At 38.5% G+C, this 20,372-nt stretch overlaps 1 long non-coding RNA gene across 1 annotated transcript; it reads right to left on the bottom strand.

Annotated features, from left to right (window-relative positions):
- Nucleotides 1-12,444: 12,444 nt before the first annotated feature.
- On the bottom strand, nt 12,445-17,980 carry LOC143722391 (uncharacterized). The gene is made up of 3 exons (XR_013196876.1): nt 17,849-17,980; nt 13,104-13,160; nt 12,445-12,816 (listed from the first exon to the last, which is right to left on the bottom strand). It is a non-coding gene; the product is annotated as an uncharacterized LOC143722391 (long non-coding RNA).
- Nucleotides 17,981-20,372: the final 2,392 nt, after the last annotated feature.

Here is a 20,372-nt window from a genome sequence, read left to right as displayed (position 1 = left end):
AGGAATCCTTGAAGCCTGTAAGTACAGGTATCAGGGTAGAGTCGAGTAAAGGAGAAGAGAGTCAATATAGTGTGCGCTGATGATGATGTGCAGGTGCAGAGAACGTGCCACTGACTCATCGGCTTGCTTTGCTGGATTTTCTATGAGATTTTAATGGGTTGCCAAGTCCTTTTTGAAGTCTCTTGAGTGGTTTAAGTTTTCTGTATGGCATTGTGTGGGTCACTTATTATTCTAATTGAAATCTAGTTGTTTTATCTCTTTCTCACACTTTTATCACAAACAGAATCAAAATAGTGTGGAATTAATCAGATTAACACAAATTAGAAAATTTGCTGGATTGGGTCGAGAGTTCATTGCTCTGAATATCTTAAAATATCAAATTATAAGTGCATAGCTCTGGCTATAGCATTTGATCAAATAGCCAAATGAAGAGAAAAGATCCAGAACTTTTATCATTTTAATAACTGGCACATTTAAATTTTGCTTTCATTTTTCTTTTTATTAAACAGAACTGCAGTTTAAATAATTATTTTTCACATTATCTGAAGTAAGTGTGAGCAATTGCCTGTTGCCAGGGTGTTGCTATGCAGTTTCTAAGGTGTGCTGTGGTTTTAAGTGCATTGCTATGTGGTTTCTAGAACTCAAAGACTAACAGGTGTGATCGTAAATGAGTGTCCATGACAACTGATTCGTGTCAGGAAATGGGAAAGAAAGGAACACGGTAAAACAGGTGACTAAACATGCTGGGAGAAAACAAAATCAAAACTGTTTAAAAATGTGACCATTACATAAAAACTGTTTCAAAAATTGGTAATAATAAGAAATGTTTCTTGAGCATCAAATAATCATATTAGAAGGTAGAATGAGTAATGAGCAATGATCCTGAAAAATTCAGCTTCGATCACAGGAATAAATTACATTTTTAAATATATTAAAATAGAAAAGTTATTTTAAATTGAAATAATATTTACATTATTGTTGCTTTTACTGTATTTTGATCAAATAAATGGGTAACACTTTACAAAAAGGTTCATTAGTTAACTACATTAGTTAACATTAACTAGTAATGAACTGCACTTATACAGCATTTGTTAATGTTAATTTCAACATTTACTAATACTTTATTAAAATCTTGTTAACATAATGCACTAACATGAAAAAACAATGAACAGCTGTATTTTTATTAACTAATGTTAACAAAGATTAACAAAAACAGTAACAATGTATTGCTCATGGTTATTTCATGTTAGTTAATGCATTAACTAATGTTTAATAAATTAACCTTATTGTAAAGTGTTACTAATATGTTTGAACAGTAAAATTAGTTCTGATCATAAAGAAAAGCTATAGTACATGATTACAAACCATGGATTAAAATACCATGATTTAAGGTCCACAACACAAACAGTTCGGGAAAGGTTATGCAGCCAACTTTAATACTTTGAGTATTAGTTTGTTCAGTAGTACTAGTGATGATTTGTACCTCGGCCTGCTCTTTTTCAAAGCTCACAAATATGCATATGGTAGGATACCTGGTTATGGGTGAAATTAGCTGCTGTTGGGATATAGGATTACAATTTTTTTTAATTTTTTTTTTTTTTTAAACATGAACGTTGACTTGTTACTTCACAAGCTAACAATGTGCACACCTGACAACTGTGATTCCCTGCTAAATACGCAGGCATAGACTATATTAATAGGACACGGTTGAACTGCAAACAATACAGACAATCTGAAATATTTTAAAGAGATCACGGACATTTTGGGAGAAACTGTTTCAGTGACCATATGAGTTTCTTAAACAGGAATAGACTTTCCTGCTATTGAGGTGGGATACAGGTTAGGTTAGGCACATATTTGGTGGTATGGATAGGTTTAAGGCTGGGTTAAGGTGTGATGGAAGAGTCAACAGTGTAATTATAGATGTAATCACAGAAATTAATTTTAGCTGTAATTACAAGCAGGTTTTTCTTAAAGGTGCAGTGTGTGATTTTTAGCGGTTCGGCTGCGAGTTGCACTGAGGGCTCAGCCCACTGCTCACCCCTCCCTTTCGAAGAAGCTATGGTGTCTGACATGGGACAAACATATCGTCGTCTGAGACAGCAGAGAATAGCCAGAGTAAGCCAAGAGTGTGTAACATTGTCACTGTTTCTGTACCACAGTCCATTTTAAACCACACCATGGATAAACTTTACAAAGCCATAGTCAGGTGAGGATCAAGGGCCTTAATATATAATATAATAATAGTAATCAGCTTATTGTCTCACAAACATAACCAGCACATTTCCCCTCACATAGCAAACCCATAATACAGCGAGGGAGAAGAACCACATGAAACTATGCAACTATATATTTTTTCTAACAGGTTAGTAAAAGATTAGCTGGCTAAATATGAGCTGTTACTGTGGCTGAGCTGGTTAAAGCGTAAAGCCTTGTTTAAACTCGACGCGTCCGCATGAGCCCAAAGGTGCGCGCGGCAAAAATGGCATGATTGTAACGGCGCGCGCGTGTCCGCATCCCCTAGACACCATTTACTACACACAATAGGCTTTTTTCTCTGATTTTGAAAACTCTTCGCAATCGACTTAAATGCTTCCAAGATCGACTTGTCGACCGCGATTGACGGGTTGGTGATTCCTATAACGTTACTGTTTTACGGTCAATGACAAGAGTACTAATCAGCTGTCTCACGAACGTAACCAGCACATTTATCCCCACATAGCAAAGCCATAACACGGCGAGGGAGAAGAACTAAGTTACATGAAACAATCCAACGACATATTTTACACCACTGACAAGGGAAAAGTCACTACTCACGGTGTTTATGGCTAGCTTCTAGCTTTCTGCTGCTTCTCTTTCAAGGTAGTGACGAAACGCGCTCTGTAACGCTGTTTGTTCGCGTTCGGCTATGGTAGAAACATGACGTCACAATATGGCGACCTTCATAGAAGGGGATTCCCGCGGTTATGTAGATAGAAATGTCTCATTCTAAGGTAATAAAAACATTACGGTTAATTAAGTAAGTTCTTTATACACCACTGAAAACATAGTTGTGGATGTCATATTGCATATCTGTTAATAGATACTCAAAATTTTGACACATTGCACCTTTAAATATTAATACAATACAAAATCATGCATATACACAATAACTGCATTATATCCAATTATTCATTTAAATGTTATTACATAAAAGTTAAAGACACTTTAGGGTCCCTTAGACCTATAAAAAAAATTCATCTTTTTCCATCACAGCCAAAGTAATGGTGAAAGTGATTTAGCCACCTCAGTCAATGTTTATACTATTTTAAAAATACATAGCCTTAAAGAAAGACAAAACAAGCTCTGCTTTCCCATCAGAACTCACCAGAATAATGCAAGTGTGTTCTGGGTGGCTGCCACTTGGACTTCATGCAAACTATTTAATCTTCTAAAAAGTCCTTCTTTATGTAAGTCACTGAATTCGGCTGATGGTAGTACTAGTCAAAGTACTTAACTTGTAGTAAAACTTTATATTTATTTATAGTTTTAAATGGCAATTAAATACCAGATGTTCGAAGTGACCTTTGGACCTCACTGTACACTGTCACTCAGATTAAACGGGCCAATCAAAAATAATTCATAGGAGTGCCTATTGCAGATCACTGTCTGTAACCTAAAAGCTAAAAGCCTTTTCATGTTTCCTCTGGCAGCTTTACCAGATGGGGTGTAAGGGTCATTTTAGCCAGCTAAAATGGATCAGTAACAGACAGGGACAAAGCAGAAATCCAGCCACATCCAGGCCTCTACATTGGCTCCTCGGACTGGAACAGTTTTGCATGTCTGCTGTAGAGTAATCTTTCAGCAGAGCTGTGAAGTGCTGCCAGAGCTTCCCTGGAACACAGTCAGACACAAGAGCCAGAGACTCTGAGAACTGAGATGCCTCGGGTTTAGGCTGATTACAAGTTGTGTTGTACACAAAACAAATGAATACATAACTGAATACATAAATAAATAAATAAATAAGTGTATGAATATTTAAGCCAGGTTTCAAATGTGGGCACCGACTCAGATTTCCATTTCTGTAAAATTGCCTTCTTTGCTGAGATCATGCATAATGATACAGCTTGTGATAACTTGCAGTTTCCCCAAAAATGCCAATTTTTGGCTCCGGTGCCAAATACATTTTACAAATCAATTGTGAATCAAAAATAAGTTCAGTAGCACAGATACAACCAAGAATCAAGAAACTCCACAACATAACCTAGTCAATCTCGTACCATTGTGATGGAATTAGTTAAGTGAGTGACAGTTGTGGCGTTCTATCAGAGGAAGAGAACGGGTTATTTAATGAGGGTTGGTTGTACCCAAAGAGCGTCTCGACTCGTACGTCCTCGTTTCGTCATCCACTAGCGCCTCAGTGTGTCCACTAGTATTTTTTTCTGACGGTGTACCACCAGCTCGGATTGGGTGTCTGCTCCTCCTTCAATGTTAGCTGGTTGCCAGTATGAACGGTTGCGGTAAACAGTAGCCTATGGGAATGGTATATGAGGTGTTGTCTTCCTGTGGACGTTTGTAGAGTGTGGGGTCTCCTCTTTCGTCCTCCGGACGGGTTTCCGTCCCAATCTCTCTCTCTCCGTATCGGCAGTGATTTGGCTTCGTTGGAATCTGAGCCCCTCTCAATAAACTGCAGTGTTCGCGCTGCTTTTCCTATTGCTGTGACTCGGCGGGGGTCGAGGTGCCCGTTGCCGGGATTCTACTGTCTACTTTCTGTTTTCCTTTTTTAGAGTGACCGAGAAAATTATAATCTGAGTGATAGTTGGACGCGCACTAGTGTGCGTGGGTGTGTAGGTGTGTGTGCTGCAACCGCCTTAACTTCTGTTATTCTTCTTAGGCTCACTGGATGTGTTTGATTAGTTTAGTTCCATTTAAGTGTGGGTGTGTGCGTGCGTGTGAGTCGTATTCGTTTTGTTTATTTCTTTTTTTTTTGTTTAATTACGTGTGGTTTTCTTTTTTGAAGATCTGCTGGTCTTTTGTGACCTTGATCATGTATATTTGTATGTTTTGCTTTGATAATGTTGGTTATTTTTAGGGTTGTATTAAACCCAGCTGTTTGTTTGTTTCTCCCCAGGGACTGAGGTACTTGGCGGAAGGACCTTCTCTGCATGGTGGTGCTGCTTTGGGTTGACACTTCTGAAGTGCCGGTGTGTGATTTAAGCGCACGGTGACGTGTGAGCGTGTGTGTGTGAGTAGGGTCGTGCTTTTGGAAAAGCCTATAAGTGGTCCTTCCGCCTGTATCCCCAGCCTGGGCGGGTTGTGTTTTTTTCTTTTTTTTCTTTTATTTGGTTTGCCTTGTGGGTAAGAAAAACAGAGTTTTCTTGAAGTTCCTTCTACCCTTGTGGGTAGGGGACTGTGTCCCTATGAGATCTTTCTTTCCCAAGTGCTATCATGTCTACCTGTGCCGAGTGCCCTGGGTTTTAAAAAAAGAGGAAATACCGTGTTTTTACAATTTTTGTATGGCAATAAAAGATTATTTGTAACATGATTGTACTTGCGTCTCTGACCTCCCTGGCACACACAAACCTGTGTGGCCTAGTGTAACTACTGGGTATATTCCCTGATTGAGTCAGGGTGGCGTAGTCGACTATCACAAAATTATTTATTAGCAACCCAGAAGCCGATCTTATCGCCACACTGGGTGCCTTTATAGTTTTTATTCAAGAATTTATGCACAGTAGAAATAGAGTTTTGTAGATTTTCAAGAAATTTCCAAGAGTGCAGTTAGACAAGAGAAGTCCTACAGTGGAATTTCTGTGATAGTCATGCAATTATTACCCTGGAATATACAGTAATTTCATACAAAAATGTGTAAAAGTGTATGTAGTTTGGTCCTCGAATAATGGAGCCTGTGGATAACTTTGAATTGAATCACAACTAGGGCTGCAACTAACGACTATTTTAATAGTCGACTAGTCACCGACTATTGAAATGATTAGTCGACTAATCGAATAATTATTAAATTTTTCTAAAATTTAGCATGAGATTGCTTTAATTCTGTGGAAAATGATAGGAAACACAAGAAAGAAGGGGGTACTTCAATGAAAAATGCATATTATTATGAATTTCAGCACCAGCACCATCGACCAGCACCATCGACCATGGAGAGCGGCCTCATATCATAGATCAGCATCTGCAATACTGACTCAGTGAGGGCATTCGCCTGTTGTGGGGTGCACGTCTGCTTCTTTTGCAGAAAGGGGTACTTGGTGGCTCTCTTCTTCAGACTGCATGCATTTAATTTAAACTACTTTTGTCAGGCACAGTCGGGCATAACGTTAAATCCTTTTTTTTATATACCGAAAATACGCTTATAAAATGTACAATGTACATCCAAAACAAAACGTATTCGCTTCCATGTTATTTAAATCTTACCGAGGCGAGTCAAACTCTGTTTCATTCAACTGTCCGACGTGCTTTCTCTTTAAATGTTCGTGCATCACCAAGGTGCTGCCGTGATACGCAAGGACTGCTTTGCAAACCATGCAGGTAATCTTTTTATTCGCCGTATCCAGGCCAAAATGCTCCCAAACTTTAGATGTTTTGGTACGCGCAACTGCTGCGTTGGACGCCGCCATTTCTTTATGTTATCGCTCAGCAGAGAAGCTAATGCGCATGTGCGACTCTCGGCAGAGATTGTAATAAAGAGAGATGCCTCGGTCAGAAAAAACATGTCTGGCGACAACTTCGACAATGAAATTCATTGTCGACTATTTCTATTATCGATTTTTGACGACAACGTCGACGAATCGTTGCAGCCCTAACCACAACGTGCCTAGCGTTAATAGAGCAAGACAACATTTCCATGAATCACTAGACAATTCTATAGCAAGTTAATATTCCCATTCTTGTATCATATAGAGCGTTAAAGAAAGAGACAGCGCCGTGTTCCTTGGGCCTGCGATTACTTGGAGCTTCAAGAGTTTGATGTATAGATAGTCCGAAACCTGTGAAACATTTCCTAGTAAAATCCTTAATTTGTAAATACCGTAAAAAGTCTCTTATGGAAATTAAATCTTTTTGCTTCCATTGGGAGAAAACATTGTCTTGTAAGCCTGGGTTGAAGGCATGAATTGGACAGTCCAAATGTGGAAGATCCAAAAAGGATTTAATCCGCTTCCATATTTAAGGGAATTATTTATTACTAGATTCTCACTATAAAACCTTGAGTCCATTTTTAAGGGACTATTCAACCAAGCTTCTAAAGATGTACTATGATTGGATGACTTGGACAAGGTTTGTTTTTCTAGTTTTGCAAGAATTTATGTTTAAAAGCTCCAGACACGAGAGAAAGAGACAGATAAGATAAATGCTGTTTACTGAAGGAAGTCTTGAGAATAACAGAGATTTCTAAATATGGGAGTTAATAGTGTTTCTTCATAATTATAAATAGCATGATAAAGAAAATGAGCAGTTCTAGCTGGATGTTTGTTTGTCTTGTATGTGTGGGCCAGATTGTGCTATCTTTGTTGTGACCGAATTTCCCCAAAAGGATAAAACCTGAAATACCCAACAGTGACTGGAGCACCCAAGACTTGTCACAATGACACCAGCTTAAAGTCGACATGAGATGGAAGTTGCGATAGTCTTTTCTTTCATATTGCGCATACATCTAAGTGAAATGACTTCTTCAACAACAAAATGTAGGCCGGGACTTGATTTTCTGGTTGGATTTCTGTGGTTTGCTATTGGTGGATCTGACGTGAGTTACTGGTTGGTCCGCCCTCATGCCAGTAAACACATCATCAAGAAGAGAAGAGATGAGCTGCAAGAGGGAGGGGAAGTTATTTTGATTAAAGAATATGAGGCAGATGAAAAAAAAATGGTGCACACGGATAAGTCATTTATATGAAATACTGCAATATTCCATTAAAAATAAGAATTGTCCATTTTGATTTCATTGTGGCTTAAAAGGTGCTGTAAACAATGTCAGCTGTTCGTAAACCTGAGGGAATGAGCAAATTTTGGTCTCTGAATTAGGCACCAAATTAGACACACTCCCTTTTTACAAAGGGATATTTACCTGTCAAGTAACGCAAGTTGTACATAGAAGCCCTTAGCTCTCTCCAGCTTAAAAAAAGATTTACCGGCCTCTTCTATCCTTTCTTTATTATTATTTTAGCACGTTTGGTGATGTAGGTCAGCTTCCCATATATGGACTTCCCTCTTCACCAAATGATTGGCAGGTAGAAAGCACTTCAAAAGTGTTCTGATTGGCTGAAGAATGCAGAGTGTCTCAAACTTTTGAATGAAACCTTTCAATATTGAAAATAATGATAAAACAAATAAGAAAACTAATACAATATAATGTAGCTAACCATCTATTCACTGAAAGTGACAAGCAGTTCATCCATCACTAAATCCATTCCACTAAATATATATATATATATAAAAAATCATATGAGCATATGTAACAACATTGTATGAGTAAACAATCTAAAAGCGTTGGGCTCCTACTAAGAATCGGATAACTCATACTGAGATAACATAGATGTATGTTGTTTTTCAGCCAAGTTATGTAAGATTTTTAAACAGAAAAAAAAATGGATGGCACAAAAGCCAGACAGATTGGAATGGAGATTAGTCCATCTTTCATAGTGTCTCATATATCTCTCACAGCAGAACATGTCTCAGTGTTCCACACAATTGCCTTGAATATGAAAACAAGATCCCACAGATGTCACTCTAAGAGAAACGATAGAATTCCCATACTTTGGCAAAGATCTGGGAATAGAAAATGCTAACAAAACACATAAACAGGGCTCTGGGGAACAAGTCACCACATAGTATTAGTACATGTTTAACATTGATGGAAGTATAGGGTTTATCTTGACTGTTGTTTGCATTGAGGTCCATTAATGTGTTCTTATGGCCCTTATATCTTTAAGCATTTATCTCTGTTCTTTTCAGTGAGATAATACTGTGTGGAGCACTGGTGGCCTGCGCGGCGCGCACACGCACACACACACACACACACCCACACACAAACACACACACACACACACACACACACACACACACACATACACACCAGATTCCTTGATTACGATGCTTTCAAGACCCCATGAAATTGTACGGAAATTTTGTAGCTTAAAGTTTGTATATTAGCTTTGAGGTCATCTAAAATATTTTGATTCATATGTTTTTGACCAATCAAATCCCTCTAGAGTGAGAGGGTAAACTTTAGGCTAATGAACGCTGTAGTGATCATGTTTTTTTTTGCAGGCCAACCTATAAGTTCGCATCACCTTGGTTTCCTTGACAAAAAAAAACAATAGGGTTTTACATTGGCTTAAAAGGAAAATAAGCACAACATTTAATATGAATTCTAAATACAATAACCTGAAGTAAAAAGCTTTACGTGTAGTCTGGCAAGCCAGACCCACATCAAGATGTTAGGTGGTAACTCACCATTGGCATGCCTCAATCTGAGGGGCGGGACAAACGGTTGTCTTTCAAATTCCCTCTGCACGCAATAGGATAGCGCTACAACCAACCAGAGCAACGAACTGTTGTGGCTGAGTCCCATGCATTTTCCCACCAGCAAGTTGATATATTAAACTTTTGCTGTAGCCGGTCGGCAAAACTCTGAACACATCTTCCTTTAAGAATGATGTAAGTGCCGTTCTTTGTTCTTTTCTCAAAGAAAAGCTTAACTCCGAGTCCTCCAGAGTCACGGCCAAAGCCGATTCGAAAGACCGCTGTTCGTCAGCAGCAGCGGGCATCTTCTTTGTTTTCAAGTAGCAGAGAATTCACGCAGAACCGTCACAACTCTGCCGTCATTATGTTAAGCCCGCCCACCAACTCTATACACAATGTGATTGGCCTTTACTAGAGTTTAAAAAATAAATTTTGCTGCCGCTATGCTGCGTCTAGATTTCTAGGCTACTTTATGTGTAAACTATTAACGAACTACACCATGGTCACATGACTTCAATGCCGCCACAATTTAGCTTTCTACATTATATCCTTTCAGTCTTTTATATATATATATATATATATATATATATATATATATATATATATTGTAAGGGACCAAGACAGTGAGGCAAGAGGACACAGGAGACTGTTCTCCAAAAAAGGGGTTTACTACCCAAAATATTGGAAAGTTACATAAAGACCACATTTAATAACTAGGCCTTAAAAGAGGTCAACAAAAAAAAAGGTAACTAAATATAAACTTAAATACATAGACTCGTAACACAAGGTTAACTGAACCAAAACTGCCCCCCCCACACAAACACAGAAGGGTGCTTATATAACAGCTTGACAAAACCAAATGACATAGAAGGGGTAAACAAACTAACACTTGAGAACTCAAGAGCTGACTAAGGTCAAAATCCCCCCAGGCACATGGTGAGACATGGTATGGCCTAATGAGCTGACTCCCGGATATAAGTCTCCTCAGCCCTTAGCAACTCCTTTCGCCCAACCAGGAAGGGACCGCCCCCAACAGGTCCAGGTAACTCAACACAAAGAAACATGTGATTAGTCCACTCCCTGTAAATCAAATTAAAGGCAAAGCAAAATAAACTAAATCAAAAAACTGTATTGTGTTCATTATTCAAATATCCTAGTTTAGCTGACTATAAATAATAATCAGTGCAACAAACTAAAGAAATAAAATAATAAGACGGTCATCAAATGTTTGGAACTGAAGTGGTATTACCCTGTGTGGCCGTAGCCATCACATATATAAACATTTTTCCTGAAAGTTCGAGTTGTAATAGTTTGCAAGAGCGTGACTATAAACAGTGAGGCTGTATATAATAAATAGTATAAACTAATCGCATCTTAGTAAGACATGTCAACATTTGAACCACCAAAACCTCATTAAAAATCCCACTGACTTTAAGACAATGGTACTGTACTCTATGAACCATCAAATTACTCACTTCAATAAACATCTTTGCAAAAACATACTCAAATTTGTACCATAAGTATAGAATAAATACAGACAAGAATGCTGATCGCTGTAATTATGTCATCATATCTCAATATTATACACAGACACTTCCCCCTTCCAAAACATATTATGTTTGGAATGCTGTTGCATGATTTTTTTTTTTTTTTAAAAAGAACAATTTATTAATGCAATGTTGATTCTGGGCAAATTTTTCATTCATAAATGCAAATGTATGAAGACAAATCCTTATTTTTCTGTATTATTTGTAATTACTTTCCATCGTTGGAATGTATGCAAATTAAAAAGGAATTTAATTTGGTGGAATAATAAGAGACATTGGTCTCTTACAAGAGAAATGAAGAGACCCAGTCTTTCTTTCTTTTTTCTTTCTTTTTATTATTTTCTGCAAATATATGTAATTTTCTTTTTTAAATATTATTTTATTTAACTGATACGTGCCCTGATTAATACTTGTTTATATATATTTATCAATGCCATTGTAGATGTGTAATTTGTTTTGTTCTTGGTGTTCAAATTTTTTTTTAAACTTTCCCCCACCATGAGTTTGTGAGTTAATGCACACAACATTGAGTTGCAGTGATAAAGCAGCACTGCCACCTGTCGAACAATATATGTATTACATTATTTATTGTATCAAAAGTGTACAGACGGTTTATATGGTTTATGACGGGTCCTCAATATTACACACAAAAGGTCAAACATAAAAGTCCCCCTGTAGTCAATATCCCTTAAAACTCATCTTTGATCACCAAAAAGACATATTTTAACGTTTTTTCTTGGAAAAAAAATCTTCCTGCCTTAAAATAGCTTGAATGTAACTACTACACCCTAGCCTCATTTAGTATACGCGGTTCTGTGAATATGCAAATTAGCCCCGCCTCCACTCACTCACACCAGCTCAGAGATCCACACGCTGACTATCACACGTTGATCTGATTGGTTACAAGGTAGTTTGTGACGTCAGAAACACCAGCGATTTCAAACCGTGTTTTTGAGACTGTCTTTGGTTCACTGCAGTTTTAAGGAGAAAATACTCAGCAATGGTGTTGACACCACATAGACATATAAACAACATAAAAAGCTGGATTTTCACCACAGGGGGACTTTAAGATAGTGTGATTGTGAAATTATGCTTTCTGTCAATTCCTGTTTGAGATCATTTCAGGATAATTGAAAGAGGTAGTATTTTTTTATTATCACAAAACAAAATCCCATCATGGTCAAAGTCTAGATCACACAATCTACATCACACAAATGATAAATTGAGTATAGAACATGATATAGCAATACATTATCACACGCTCACTCTCTGTGTGTTGTCTCTTGAGATGCTATATGGTCACAGGCATTTTTGCCTTGTTTACACCAGGTAGTGACATCCATCTTGATAGATTTATTTACAAGTGGTCACCATGCTGATAACCACAAGAAAAGTGCTTATGCATGTATATGGACTTTTCCAAGTATTTCGTTTTAGCTATTTTCTTTAAAGCCACAAATTACATGAAAAGTAGTTTGAGACCATTGTTTTATAACAACTAGTGACTGACAGGTGAATAGGTGGTATTTCGTGGATGTCCAAATTGGTTTACACTACAAAAGCAAAGTTTTCACATGGATTTCTGTCCAACATGTGTGGTTTCAGTGATTTGATCACAGAATGTGTTGTACACCTGGTTTTAGTGCGGCCTACATGTGAACGGATCACCTGCAACTGATGGTAATGCCAGGAGTCTGTGAGTCAGAGTTCATGTAGAGGGGACAACTCTAATGACAAAGTACAGTCGGAACTGTTCCAGAAAGATGAACGTTAGAGTGTGAGGAATCAGATGGATTCCAGCTGGGACAAGACCCTTAGGAGACAAAGACACATGGTCCTACTAGAGTAACACACTCTCAGAATGTATAACACTTTTTGGTAATGCTTCATTTTACAGTCCTGTTTCCCATGTACATACTATGTACTTATTATAGTAATTACAATAACTGGGTAATAACTAGGTACTAACCCTGAACCTACCCCTACTCTTAACCCATGTACTTACCTTATATTGCCCAGTACTTTCTAGGTAAGTACACTGTACTGTACTGTAAAATGAAGCGTTTCCCACTTTTTAATGGCATGAAAAATGTTTTTCACCTTGTAGAAAGCTTTAGGTCCAAGTTTTCCAGTGTCAGTCAGACAATGAATCACCCCCTACCATAGAAACGATAGTGTCACAACTGAAGAATAAACACTGACAATCAAAAATTTCAGAGTCGGTAAGATTTATTTTTTAATTTTTTTACATTTTTGTGAAATATTGTGGGAATTTGGTTAATATGATTACAATTTAAGATAACTGTTTCTTACTTTAATATTCTGTAAAATGTAATTTATTCCTGTGATCAAAGATGAATGTTCAGCATCACTACAGTGTCACATGATCCTTCAGTGATCATATGCTGATTTGATGCTCAAGAAACATTTCTGATTATTATGATTGTTGAAAACAGTTCTGCTGCATCATATATTTGTGGAAACCATATAACCATATACAGTATTTATATACAGGTCCTTATCAAAAAATTAACATATTGTGATAAAGTTCATTATTTTCCATTGTGTAATGATAAAAATTAAACTTTCATATATTTTAGATTCATTGCAGACCAACTGAAATATTTCAGGTCTTTTATTGTTTTAATACTGATGATTTTGGCATACAGCTCATGAAAACCCCAAATTCCTTTCTCAAAAAATTAGCATATTTCATCCGACCAATAAAAGAAGTGTTTTTAATACAAAAAAGTCAACCTTCAAATAATTATGTTCAGTTATGCACTCAATACTTGGTCGGGAATCCTTTTGCAGAAATGACTGCTTCAATGCGGCGTGGCATGGAGGCAATCAGCCTGTGGCACTGCTGAGGTGTTATGGAGGCCCAGGATGCTTCGATAGCGGCCTTAAGCTCATCCAGAGTGTTGAGTCTTGCATCTCTCAACTTTCTCTTCACAATATCCCACAGATTCTCTATGGGGTTCAGGTCAGGAGAGTTGGCAGGCCAATTGAGCACAGTAATACCATGGTCAGTAAACCATTTACCAGTGGTTTTGGCACTGTGAGCAGGTGCCAGGTCGTGCTGAAAAATGAAATCTTCATCTCCATAAAGCTTTTCAGCAGATGGAAGCATGAAGTGCTCCAAAATCTCCTGATAGCTAGCTGCATTGAACCTGCCCTTGATAAAACACAGTGGACCAACACCAGGAGCTGACATGGCACCCCAGACCATCACTGACTGTGGGTACTTGACACTGGACTTCAGGCATTTTGGCATTTCCTTCTCCCCAGTCTTCCTCCAGACTCTGGCACCTTGATTTCCGAATTACATGCAAAATTTGCTTTCATCCGAAAAAAGTACTTTGGACCACTGAGCAACAGTCCAGTGCTGCTTCTCTGTAGCCCAGGGCAGGCGCTTCTGCCGCTGTTTCTGGTTCAAAAGTGGCTTGACCTGGGGAATGCGGCACCTGTAGCCCATTTCCTGCACACGCCTGTGCACGGTGGCTCTGGATGTTTCTACTCCAGACTCAGTCCACTGCTTCCGCAGGTCCCCCAAGGTCTGGAATCAGTCCTTCTCCACAATCTTCCTCAGGGTCCGGTCACCTCTTCTCGTTGTGCAGCGTTTATTGCCACACTTTTTCCTTCCCACAGACTTCCCACTGAGGTGCCTTGATACAGCACTCTGGGAACAGCCTATTTGTTCAGAAATTCCTTTCTGTGTTGTAGGGTATGAGCGCAGAATCATGGAGTCAGCATTCCTTAACACAATAAACACACGTTAACAGGGGTTTCTAAAGCCCCAACCTATGACTCTTCCAATTCTAAATCTTCCGTTAGCGCCAGCCAGTCTGGAGGGTAGATTAGTTTGTGACACCTTTACAGCGTAATGAGTCCCCACAGAGATCCTCGCGCGATCCTGATTTGTTCGCGAGCCAACATCCAAGAAGACCGTTATCTCCAAACCCCCCCCCAGCGAGGAAGGAATGCCAGATGCGCAAGTGGACAACACACACTCACACACACACACACACACATATATGCATCTATAACATTAAAACCCAGAAATGAGTGATTATGAAATGTAAACATGATGTATTCCTGTATGTTTGAAGTTTATACTGTATCCTGTCTATCTAGGACTGTTAGTTATGTAGTTGACCCTTGCGGACTTCTATAAAGGTCTAAGAGTTTATATATATCCTTGTATGCGTAACAAACACGGAGTGATTGGTATTAAACGAAATCGCTCAACTTGCTCGAGCCAAATATATGTAAGAAGTTAATGAAAAATATAGTTTACTATGTTTTCCATCTTTGGAGTGAAAAGAGACCAAAACTAACATCACTGGTGTTCTTAGATAACGGCGTTTACGACCCAAAGGAATGTTCACAGAACTGCCACCCTCTCTGAATTCTAACCAAGGAGGAGAAATGAATCCTGTATTCATATATATACAGTATATGCTATTATATATCCACTTGAGAATTGTATGAACAATGTATCTAAGTTCCCTATTTCATGAGTTGCCTTTTTGTGGTTTGGTCTATGTTTCTCGACAACTCTAATGCGATAATGTTTTAAACTTGGCCAACTAATGTTTAACCAAATCCATTTGTGGCAAGTTTGGTCTTGATAAACTCCAATCTTCATTCCCCATTTGTTAATTGACATTACATTTTGCTAAACTTGTGACACATTAGTATTATAAGAATTGTGAAGATTCTGCTCTTAAACACCCTAATTTCGTCGGTTTCAAATGTCTCTCTCTTAGACAAAGAGCAATAAAAACCAAAGTCCCGCCTGTGAAATTCCAACCCTCTAATTGGCCAAGTCAACAGGAAGAGGCCGGATTTCTCCAAGGTGATAAATGACGCTTCCCCCCTCCGCTCGTCTCTCTGTTACTTTTGACTGTCAAAATGTAAGGTCTCGCCTCCGGGCGAGCTCTTCGCCTTTCTTTTATTTGTTTCTAGTTTAGTTTGTGTTTTTCAGTCTTAGATAAGTCTCCGTGTTTAAATCCAATCGACGAGTGAAAAGAACACCGCGTGACATATCTCTTCAGCAAATCCATCTACAAGGGACCTTTAAACGAGCGCGCGCTCGTTTTGAAGGAGAAACACGCGCACGTGACCACGTGGCGAGGGACGCACACACGCTTCTTCACCAGCCATGCGAAGATGTGACGTTAACTCCGCGTGATTTCCCCGTAGAGATCTTTATTTCTTTTCTTTGTTAGTCAAAGTTTTGTTTTCCGTAGTCGACTCTGTTCACTTCCACAAAGTGAAACAAACTTAGCCGAACTATTTTCCTTTGGTAATGTTACCCCAAAGACTTGGAAACTCCGTTCAACGCGCGCCAAGCAGCACCCAGTGACGCTTCCTAAAGGACTCCGCTCACGCACGCGCAGGAATGCCGCGACACAGAGAGACCCAGAAACTTAAGTATATCTCTTTATAGAGCTTCTAAGAAGCATTAAGATGATGTTTTCGTGTTGTCACAGGCAGGGGACTGTCAGGGGAATGTTGCCAATGCTCTCTCTCTCTCTCTCGCTCTCTCTCTCTCTCTCTCCCTTCCCCTCTCACACGTGTTTCCATTGTCCACACTCTATGCATTTCTCGTCCATCGATGCCTTATCGTGTATTGTTGTTTATTATGTTTGTAAATAAATATATCCCATGTAACCGTAGTAAATACATAAGTAGTTCTGCCTTATTAAAGTACATCTGATTGATGTACTGCCTTTTTGCTCATTTAAGTCCCTTAAGTGCCAAAAGATCTTATGGCAACAAGCTTACAAATTAAAGATACTTTAAAGAGTATGTGTTTATAGGGCAGGAAACCCAATTCTTGTGGCCACAGAATTGCTTTTCCTGAAATCCTATAAAGTAAGATGATATTGTGGATTCCCACAGATATTAGTCTGACAATTGAGCTAATTAATTTAGCCTGTTTTGTAAGACGTGGTCCGTGCAGGTAATTGCAATCAACTTGTGGTTAAGTGCAAGGATACACAAGCATGCATGCAGGTAAAATTACATATCATCCCTTATCGGGAGTTTTATTAACATGTAAGACTGATCTAATCCAAACATGTATGAATAATTATTAATTACCAATTATTAATTATGATATGCAAATTCCCCACGGATTAGATCCGCCCCAGAGTCTTTACAGTGTCTTACCCTCTTGCTTGAGGGTGTCAATGATGGCCTTCTGGACAGCAGTCAGGTCGGCAGTCTTACCCATGATTGCGGTTTTGAGTATTGAAACAGGCTGGGAATTTTTAAAAGCCTCAGGAATCTTTTGCAGGTGTTTAGAGTTAATTAGTTGATTCAGATGATTAGGTTAATAGCTATTTATATATATATATATATATATATATATATATATATATATATATATACATACTATTATTTACAAAGGATGTATTAAATGGATCAAAATGTAATCAGAAATTAGATTAAAAAAAATTTGATCAAAATTGCTATATATATATATATATATATATATATATATATATATATATATATATATATATATATATATATATATATATATATATATACTGTCTATCCCACAGACCCCAAACTTTTCAATGGTAGTGTAAGATGAATTTTTGGTTACACTTTATTTTATGGTGATATACAATATACTTACTGCATGCACTTACTATATACAGTAGTTATGATTAGGGTTTGGTTTAAGGTTAGTTACTTGTAATTATGCATAATGTACTGTTAGTACTATATACTGTAGTAAGTACATGCAGTAACTTAAAACTACATAATTTAAAATAGTGTTACTAATTATTTTTTATATTTTTTAAATGGAGGAATTGGAAGAGAACCTTATCCTATTTTCCTTCTTTCTCCACATCCATGGGCTGACAGTAAACAGTAGCACAGCCTCCCTGTGAAGAAGACAACATTAAAATGCTTCTACGTGAACTAAGAGCTACTAAGTGGAATAAACAACACTCTTGTTGAGAGAGATGGTGTAAAATGGTCATGTAAATGAAATCAAACTACTACTTGTCACATATCTATCTAGTCACCATCCTCTGCACTTCATTTCCAAGCACTCTCCTCAGTTCCCACCTGCACATCATTCCCAATCAATCAGACTTGCACCTCATCATCACCCTCATCACTGCCACTACATAAACACACACTTCACCACAGCTCACTGTCCGGACTTGGTAATGCCATGTGGATAAGCTGCATTTTGGAGGAATTTTGAATTGATTTCCAAGATAAACAATGAGCCAACTGGTCATGTGCAGTGCAGAATCTGCAAACATATCCTTGCACATGACAGCAAAAAACCAGGGACATCTCATTTACAACGGCATGTCAAGCGCGATTGCGCTATGGCTAACTCTGCTGGTAGCACAAGCAGACAGTTATCAATGTCTGAATTTTTCTCGAAGCCAGTGCCACTGAATGCCAGATCCCAAGTCACCGATAAGTGTGTGGATTTCTGCTGCGAAGACATATGGCCATTCCAAACGGTGGCTGGAGGAGGATTTATAAAGTTATAAATCCAGACAATGGTCGCCTGTGTGCTGAGAAGTTGCTGCCTGACCCCACGACTATCTCTCGCAGATGCCAAGAAAAGGCAACAACAAAAAGAGAAGCTGTTGTTGCTGAGATAAAAGAGGTGATGTGTTCAGTTAATGTTGGGATGACCACAGATATGTGGACTGATGATTACCCCAAGGTCAGTTCCATGGCGATCACGTCACTTCATATTGCCAAATTTCAAGTTGAAGAGTAATGTACTCACCACTACCATGTTCCCCCACGATGATGACAAAACAGGTGAAAATATGCGCAAGGAATTGTAGAATAGGCTTGTGTGAGTTCAAAAGTTTGATCCCTCTGAGTAAGGTGGTGTGGGTAACAGACCAAGGTTCGAATATTGTATGACCTTACCAGTGCTTGGACTGTCAGGACCACATCTACAACACGATCCTCCAACATGCCTTGGACATCACCGTGCTGTCAGTAACAGTCCCAGGTTAGTAGAACGTTACTGGCTGTCAAGAAAGTAGTCCGGTTCGTGAAACAAAAGACCATTCTGCAGGTGGGATAAACACGTTACAGCACTGTATTTCTCACGCTGAATTCTATCAAGTATGTGTATGCTGAATTTTGCGAAAAGCTGGAGAGTCGTGGAAGAGCACAAAGAATGGCTGATGTGTCCCCAGATGTTCTGGATTTTTAGGTCTTTTTCTCCACCCCTTCTATGAAGTCAGAAGGAATTGGAAGGTGATCAATATCCAACCTTGAACCTTGTTGTGTTGTGGCACGAGAGGCTGAAGCGTCATTGCCAGCCAGTGAACACTGACATGCCTTATCAAGCCACCATCCGTCAGCGCCACTTGGAATGGATTGGTAAGAAGGTCCAGATTCAGCCACTCCATAAACTGGCAATATTCCTGTGGCCAAAATTCAACAAGTTGCGGATGTTGTGTGAAACTGAGAGAGATGCCCTCTTGCATGAGTTGGCTCGCAAGCTATCGAGCAACAGGTGTAAATGCGAATGAGAAGGAGGAGCCAGCTAGAGAGGTGACGTTAGATACTCGTTACACGTTAGAATATGACGATCGAGATTTGCAACAGTGGATGCTATTCTTTTTCTTCACAACACTCGCAAATAAACAGTGAATAATGACCAACGTACATGAAGCATATAGTTCAAAGATTTTTTTTATTTATCATTTATTTAAAGTTAGCCAGTTGGCGAAGAGTTCTTTGAAACATTGTTCTTCAGTAAAGTTAACATAAAAAAACTTAACATAAAAAAAGGTAGGCCGTGAATCTTTATTTACTTATTTGCTGCTGGATCACATAGCTTGGTTATAATATTCTCTACTGCATGCTTATGCTTCTCTGTAATGGACAGTCTGTATTCATATTTGTGGCTATGATTGTCAGTGGTGGTAGTTATGTTTGAGGCCTATAATAAAAGTTTACCTTTTAGTAGCGTGTTTGTGTGTGTGTGCACATAGCAGAGACCGCGCATCAGAGAGCTTGCGTCAGAGAGAGCTTAAAGATTAACTGAACTGAAAAAAATCAACGTTGATAACATGTTGTTTATGACAATTAAAAGTAATTTACATTAAAAATTGTAACTAAAAATATCAATATAGCTTTTTTTAAGTAGCACAAAAATTGCGTTTGTTACGCTGGCAATTTCGATGACGTCACTGGCATGGTAGGTCCCGCGAAGGTATATAGGCAACAGCTGCAGGTCCTATATACACACACGAAAATGAGTAATTTTAATGGCATGAGTTACGCATTTGAGCCTGTGAGGGACAGGCCAGTAGTATCTGACTACCACCACATGGAGGACGACCAGTTTCA

The sequence above is a fragment of the Siphateles boraxobius genome, unplaced genomic scaffold (genome assembly GCF_051911475.1).
Source record: "Siphateles boraxobius isolate OS27281-9 unplaced genomic scaffold, OSU_SipBor_1 66, whole genome shotgun sequence".
In the NCBI taxonomy this organism is placed as follows: Eukaryota; Metazoa; Chordata; class Actinopteri; order Cypriniformes; family Leuciscidae; genus Siphateles; species Siphateles boraxobius.
The sequence above is the reverse complement of the archived record's forward strand: the minus strand, read 5'-3'. Positions and strand labels throughout refer to the sequence as shown.